Source organism: Myotis daubentonii, chromosome X (genome assembly GCF_963259705.1).
Source record: "Myotis daubentonii chromosome X, mMyoDau2.1, whole genome shotgun sequence".
NCBI classification, from domain to species: domain Eukaryota; kingdom Metazoa; phylum Chordata; class Mammalia; order Chiroptera; family Vespertilionidae; genus Myotis; species Myotis daubentonii.
In genome coordinates this window covers 134,007,239-134,013,994 of record NC_081861.1, presented here as the reverse complement: position 1 = coordinate 134,013,994, position 6,756 = coordinate 134,007,239, and positions in this window count along the sequence as shown.

Below are 6,756 nucleotides of genomic sequence, written 5' to 3'. Positions count from 1 at the left end.
TTTTTTTCTTGTTTTAAAAATGTATACTTACAGATTTTAACTGTTAAGAATGATGTTTGGTATAGATTTGTAGTAGCTTTTTTTTTTAAACAGTTCAATTTAAAATTATATATATATATATATTTCTTTAATGATTTCAGAGAGGAAGGGAGAGGGAGAGATAGAAACATCAATGATGAGACAGAATCATTGATTGACTGCCTCCTGCACGCCCCCTATTGGGGTTGGAGCCCACAACCTAGACATGTGCCCTGACTGGAATTGAACCGTGTCCTCTTGGTTTATAGGTTGATGCTCAACCGCTGAGCCATATCGACAGGGCCAGCTTGGATTATTTATGCCTATGTGGGTGGTAGTGATGGGAGGAGAGGAGAGGACGAGAAATTGGTTATGTGAGCACCATAGTGGTTCCAGCTTTTACACAAAAGGTCGAGACAGCTGCTCATGGGCACTGAGTGCTCAGACACATGGCAACCAGAAGGCGAGATGAGGGACACTTGAGCATTCCTGTCCTAAGCTCTAGGAGCAGAGGAAGTTTTGGATGAATGTGTGTGGATTCAGGAGGGCTTTGTCTGAAGGAAAGAGTTGCTAAGATAAATGGATTTTTGTCTTACCCTAACCTTTGTAGTCTAAGGCAAGGATTACTACATTTGGATGTCATGTAAAGTATTTCTAAAGATTGCTTAAAACTGCTTCATTACTGAGCATTTGAGATCTTGCTCCCCAGCATATGTTGTCAGTTTGACTCAAATAAACTCATAAAAATTATCTAAAAAAGTTGCTTCATTAAAAAATTTCCACTTGCCCTGACCAGTTTGGCTCAACGGATAGAGCGTCGGCCTGCGGACTCAAGGGTCCCAGGTTTGATTCTGGTCAAGGGCATGTACCTTGGTTGTGGGCACATCCCCAGTGGGGAGTGTGCAGGAGGCAGCTGATCGATGTTTCTCTCTCATCGATGTTTCTAATTCTCTATCCCTCTCCCTTCCTCTCTGTAAAAAATCAATAAAATATATTTTTAAAAAATTTCCACTTATTGTTAGATGGGTACTGGGAATAGTAATCTGACTGGTGGAGGGTCTTGCCTTCAATTTGTAAAACAGGTAACATTTGTGAAGTGCAATAATGTGAAGCTCAATAAAACAAGGTAGCCTGTATCATTTCAATTACAAGTATTTATTATACCTAAATCTGGGGCCTACTTATAGCTCCTCATCAGAGATACCAGAGGTGATTTCTTTCAGACTCCAGCTTGAAATGGGTAGTAACTCCCAGTGCTCATATAGTAATGAGTAGGTGTCATTTAAGGAAGGGAATTATTAATGCCTAACAACCTTGATCTTTTTCCTCCTTGAGTGATGCATTAGATGTTTACAGGATATAAAGATGAAAATACTACTTAGATGGAGTCAAGCAAGGCCAGTTCTTAAATGCTTTCCTTCAGTAAACAAGTTCATGGAGTGAGAGAGATACAGACCATCTACTTACTTTATGTCTGCTTGCCAACCATACACATTCCACCACAAAAATCCCCCAAACATGTCCTCCAGGGAAAAATCTTTGACCCACCCTCTACTCTTGCACTGTTAGATCAATTAGCTAAAGAAGTGGATGGTGGGCCCTGACCAGTTTGGCTCAGTGGATAGAGCGTCAGCCTGGGGACTGAAGGGTCCAGGTTCCATTCCGGTCAAGGGCATGTACCTTGGTTGCGGGCGCATCCCCAGTAGGGGGTGTGCAGGAGGCAGCTGATTGATGTTTCTCTCTCATAGATGTTTCTGACTCTCTGTCCTTATACCATCCTCTCTGTAAAAATTCAATACAATATATTTTTTAAAAAGAAGTGGATAGTAGGAGATAATATATGAGAATTCTTTTCCCCCCACATAAACAACAGTTTTATTCTAAATAATCATATCATTAAAAAATTTTTTTCTAAAGTAGTTTTTAAAAAAATAACCCCAGTGTCATTAATTCTGGAAATTCTCTTTTTCACATTAGCACTACCTTAGTTGAACTGTAACATTCCAAGAACTCCAGAGCTTCTATAGATTTAATTTTTAAAGTTAAAAAAATAATTCGCCCACCCGGCATGGCTCAGTGGTTGAGCATGGAAATATGAACCAGGAGGTCACGATTGGGCTCCAGTAGGGGCACCTACCCAGGTTGCGGGCTCGATCCCCAGTGGGGGGCGTGCAGGAAGCAGCCGGTCAATGATTCTCTCTCATCATTGATATTTCTCTCTCTCCCTCTCCCTTTCTCTCTGAAATCAATTTTAAAAAAAAGAACTAAAAAAAGTTTAAAATTTTCTATTTTATTTTTCATGATAAATGCTGTTACTGAAAACTCTACTTGGTAGACTTTTAGTTACTTTGATGATCTTTGCAATCTTACAAATAGGCAACAAATATGTAACATGTAAAGTAATAATAAGCCAGTCTCCAAAGCTTGCATTAAACCAAAGCTGAACAGAGTTGAATTCAGTTTAATACAGAGAAAGCCAGGCATGCCCCGGATGTGTCGTCCTTTGTATTTCCTGACGCATCAGCTGAATTGTGAAAAACTCAAAGAGCTTCTTATTTGCCGGGAGCCGGTCCATCCTTGCTGTTTCAAGGGACCTGGCATATATGGCATACGGTTCTTAATATGTTTGCTCACCTTCTTGGCGCTGTGTTTTAACCAAGGTCACCTCTCCGAGAAAGGTTGAATCCCCAGGTAGGGATTTTCCCCTGAAGTTAGGGAGGGAATAAAACCCCTCAACTAAGTGCCAGGCGGGTAATTAATCCCTTTAGCTATGAACAATCATGCTTAAACTACATAATCTTTTCTCCCTGGAATGGAGATAAGAAACGCCCTAACCTTTGTAATAGAGATTGATAGGATTGAATCAACTGGTATAAATACAGTTGTAACAAGACAGAAACACTCAGAACTTAGAACAGAATCAAGAAGACAGAACCTACTCGGAGCCTAGAGACAGAGCCTAGCGGGAGAACATGGCAAGGGATCCTGGACTGAACCTGACTACAGAGATTGGCAGGAGAACCTGACTGGAACCTGGACATTGACCTGGCTGGAGATCTCAGACAGAACCTGGCTGGAGAACCTAGCAAGAGAATATGGACACAGAACCTGGCTGGAGATCCTAAGCAGAACCTCTCTGGAGATCCAGACCAGAACTTGGCTGGAGATCCTGGCTAGGCTGCTGATCAACTGAACGCTGTCTCCGTGTCATTCCTATTTCGCCGACTCCGTCCACACCTTTGGGGACCCCTGGACCTGCTGGGGTTGGACCCCGGCACTTATTACTCTTGCTTTTCGACAATTTCTGTAGAATAACGCTGAGCTTTTCTAGAGTTCGAAAATCAAGCTTAGGGGTTCGAAGCAACCCGGAGCAAGAACGAAAAAAAGTGTCACTCCAGGCTTCCAGGAGAGGCTGCAAGGATTTAGATTCCACTGTCATCTAAAGCAGACTATCGATGACATTGGCTACGAGTCCTTTACTGGATGTTCTTAGATGGTTTAATATAACTGCCCCGGGCGGGGCAGCTGCAGGGCTCAGCGGAGGCCCCTTGCAGTTGCTCTCCACCTGGGCTCTTGCCTCACCCTCAGGCTCAGAGGTCTCCAGGCCTGAGGTCCACAATAGGCCTCCCCCTCACACCCCCCCCCCTTCCCCCAGCAGAATTCAAATGATGGGGGGCACGGGGAATCCCCCACACCAGGTTTCTGATTCCCGATCCACCAAGAGGGCCCTGGAAGCCCAGCCAGGTCAAGAGGGTCAATCCAGCCTGGTTCTGGCCCTCCTGGCCCATTACCTCCACCTCCTGGGGTGGGCAAGAAGGCACAGTCAGAAGCCAGGTGTCCCTGCCATGGGAAGGACGGTGTCCCAAGCTGGGGGCCTGGTAAAAAAGGAGTATTATTATTATTTTAAATACTAGGGGCCCGGTGCACGAAATTCGTGCACTGGGTGTGTGTGTGGGGGAGTGTTCCTCAGCCCAGCCTGCCCCCTCTCACATACTGGGAGCCCTCAGGCGTTGACCCCCAAAACCCTCCAATCGCAGGATCGGCCCCTTGCCCAGGCCTGACGCCTCTGGCCTAGGCGTCCAGCCCGGGCAGCGGGGACCCGCAGCTGCAGCGGCCCCGCGATCGTGGGCTTTGCTTTAGGCCCAGGCAAGGGACCCCTAGCTCCTGGGACTGCCAGCTTCGACCGTGCCCAGCTCCCATCGCTGGCTCCACCCCTACTTCCTGCTATCACTGGCCAGGGCGGAAAAGGCACCTGATTCTCTGACCATGGCTTGGGGGCAGGGCAAAGGCGGCCCCAGGGCCGCCTTTGCCCTGCCCCCCAGCTCTTAGCTCCCCCCTGGGTTTCTGATCACTGTCAGTGGCAGGGGGCTTCTTCCTGCTTTCCCTTTCGCCTCCCTGCATTGTGCCTACATATGCAAATTAACCGCCATCTTGTTGGCAGTTAACTGCCAATCTTAGTTGGCAGTTAATTTGCATATAGCCCTGATTAGCCAATGAAAAGGGTAGCTCGTACGCCAATTACCATTTTTCTCTTTTATTAGTGTTGATATTTTTATTGATTTCAGAGAGGAAGGGAAAGGGAGAGAGAGAGACATCAATGATGAAAGAATCATTGATCGGCTGCCTCCTGCGCGCCCCACACTGGGGACTGAGTCCACAACCCAGGCATGTGCCAGGGAATCAAACTATGACCTCCTGGTTCACAGGTCAACACTCAATCACTGAGCCATGCCAGCGGGGCAAAAAGACAAACAAACGAAAACATAAAACAAACCACCAAGTAATCTTAAGTGTCAGTTGTCTAGGGTCCAAGTCATAATTATTCCAGAAAAAGTAACTTTCCTTATTCTTTCTTCAGGTGTTGACTATAAATTACACTCAGACAATGTTGCAGGCTTGACTTACATTTCAGAAAAGCCTAAGAATCACTTGTAGGACCTACTTAGGACCATTTTTTGAAAACTCTTGGGTTTCTCAAGACTTACTTTAAGTCAATGTACAATAATTCCATAAGAACACTTGTCAACAGCTGGCTGGTATTAGCAGCTGCAGAGATAAACTCCTATGTCATCTATGCCATCACCCCTTGGTTATGATTCTGACATACGACTTCCAGGTAGCATTTCCCTAGTGACCCTGTGCATTGCTTGTTGCAATTTAGTGCAAAGAACATGACATATTTGTTTCTTTTGAAAAATTAACTGCAATGTTCTTTTCTGTTGTATTGTGTAGTTTTAATTATTATGTGTTTTAAAATAAGGTAATATCTCACCCGGCTGGCATGGCTCAGTGGTTAAGCGTCGACCCATGAACCAGGAGGTCATGATTCGATTCCCGTTCAGGGCCCATGCCCGGGTTGTGGGCTTGATTTCCCAGTGTGGGGCCTGCAGGAGGAGGCCGATTAATGATTCTCTTTTATCATTAATGTTTCTATCCCTCTCTCCTCTCCCTTCTTCTCTGAACTCAATAAAAAGTATTTTAGCCCTAACCGGTTTGGTTCAGTAGATAGAGAGTCGGCCTGCAGACTGAAGGGTCCCAGGTTCGATTCTGGTCAAGGGCATGTACCTTGGTTGCGGGCACATCCCCAGTAGGAGGTGTGCAGGAGGCAGCTGATCGATGTTTCTTTCTCATCCATGTTTCTAACTCTCTTTCCCTCTCCTTTCCTCTCTGTAAAAAAATCAATAAAATATATTTAAAATATTTTTTAAAAGATAATATCTTTCCCCGCCCTATTTTCAACAGATTTGAATTTTATGAACTTTCACTCATTATCTTGGGAAAATATAGAGCATGGATAAAAATAGATTTTTTCTATAAAGAAAAAATTCCATTTAAACTCAAAGTAGAAGTCAATCTTTTTTACACGTCATTTTCACAAGTATTCTAAAACTGCCTTTCATACTTGTGAGAAACTCACACAGAACCTTTCTGGTGCTGAATGAAGACTACATTGGATTCACTGCCTGCAAATGACTCCCTAAAGGCCAGAGGTTAATGATAACCCAGCAAAGCAAAGCATGCTGGGTGTTTCATGTGGGAAACACGTGAAATCCACTGAACAAAATATACTGAGAGGTCACCAAAAGCCCCTCTGGTCTCCAGGGCGTGCATCGTTAAGACCTGCGTTCAATGCTATCTATAAAGTGAGGAATTGAGGAGAGCTCCCCACTACTGCTTTATATTTGCAGATGACAGAGGCAGTTTTGTTTGTTTTTTAACAAGATAAGGACAAAATTTAAATCTAATTCCTGTTATTCCACATCACAGCTGTTTGTTGTTGTTGTTAACCCTCACCCGAGGATATTTTCCCATTGATGTTTAGAGAGTAGAAGGGAAGGGGAGAGACACAGAGAGAAACATCAATGTGAGAGAGACACATGGATTGGTTGCCCCTCTCGGATAGAGCCTGCGACGGAGGTACCTGCCCTTGATCAGAATGGAACCTGGGACCCTTCAGTCCGCAGGCCAATGCTCTATCCATTGAGCCAAACCAGTTAGGGCACAGCTGTTTTCTTAAAAAACAATTTTAAAAAATTCTCAGCTAAGGATATGTTTTTATTGATTTTTAGAGAGGAAAGGAGAGAGAGAAACATCAATGTGAGATGAAACAGCCAGATGTGAGCTGAAACATCCATCGGTCGCCTCCCCAATGCACCCCCAACGGGCCCCTCCTGGGGATCAAACCGCAATCTAGGCATGTGCCCTGACCAGGAATGGAACCCGCAACCTTTTGGTGCG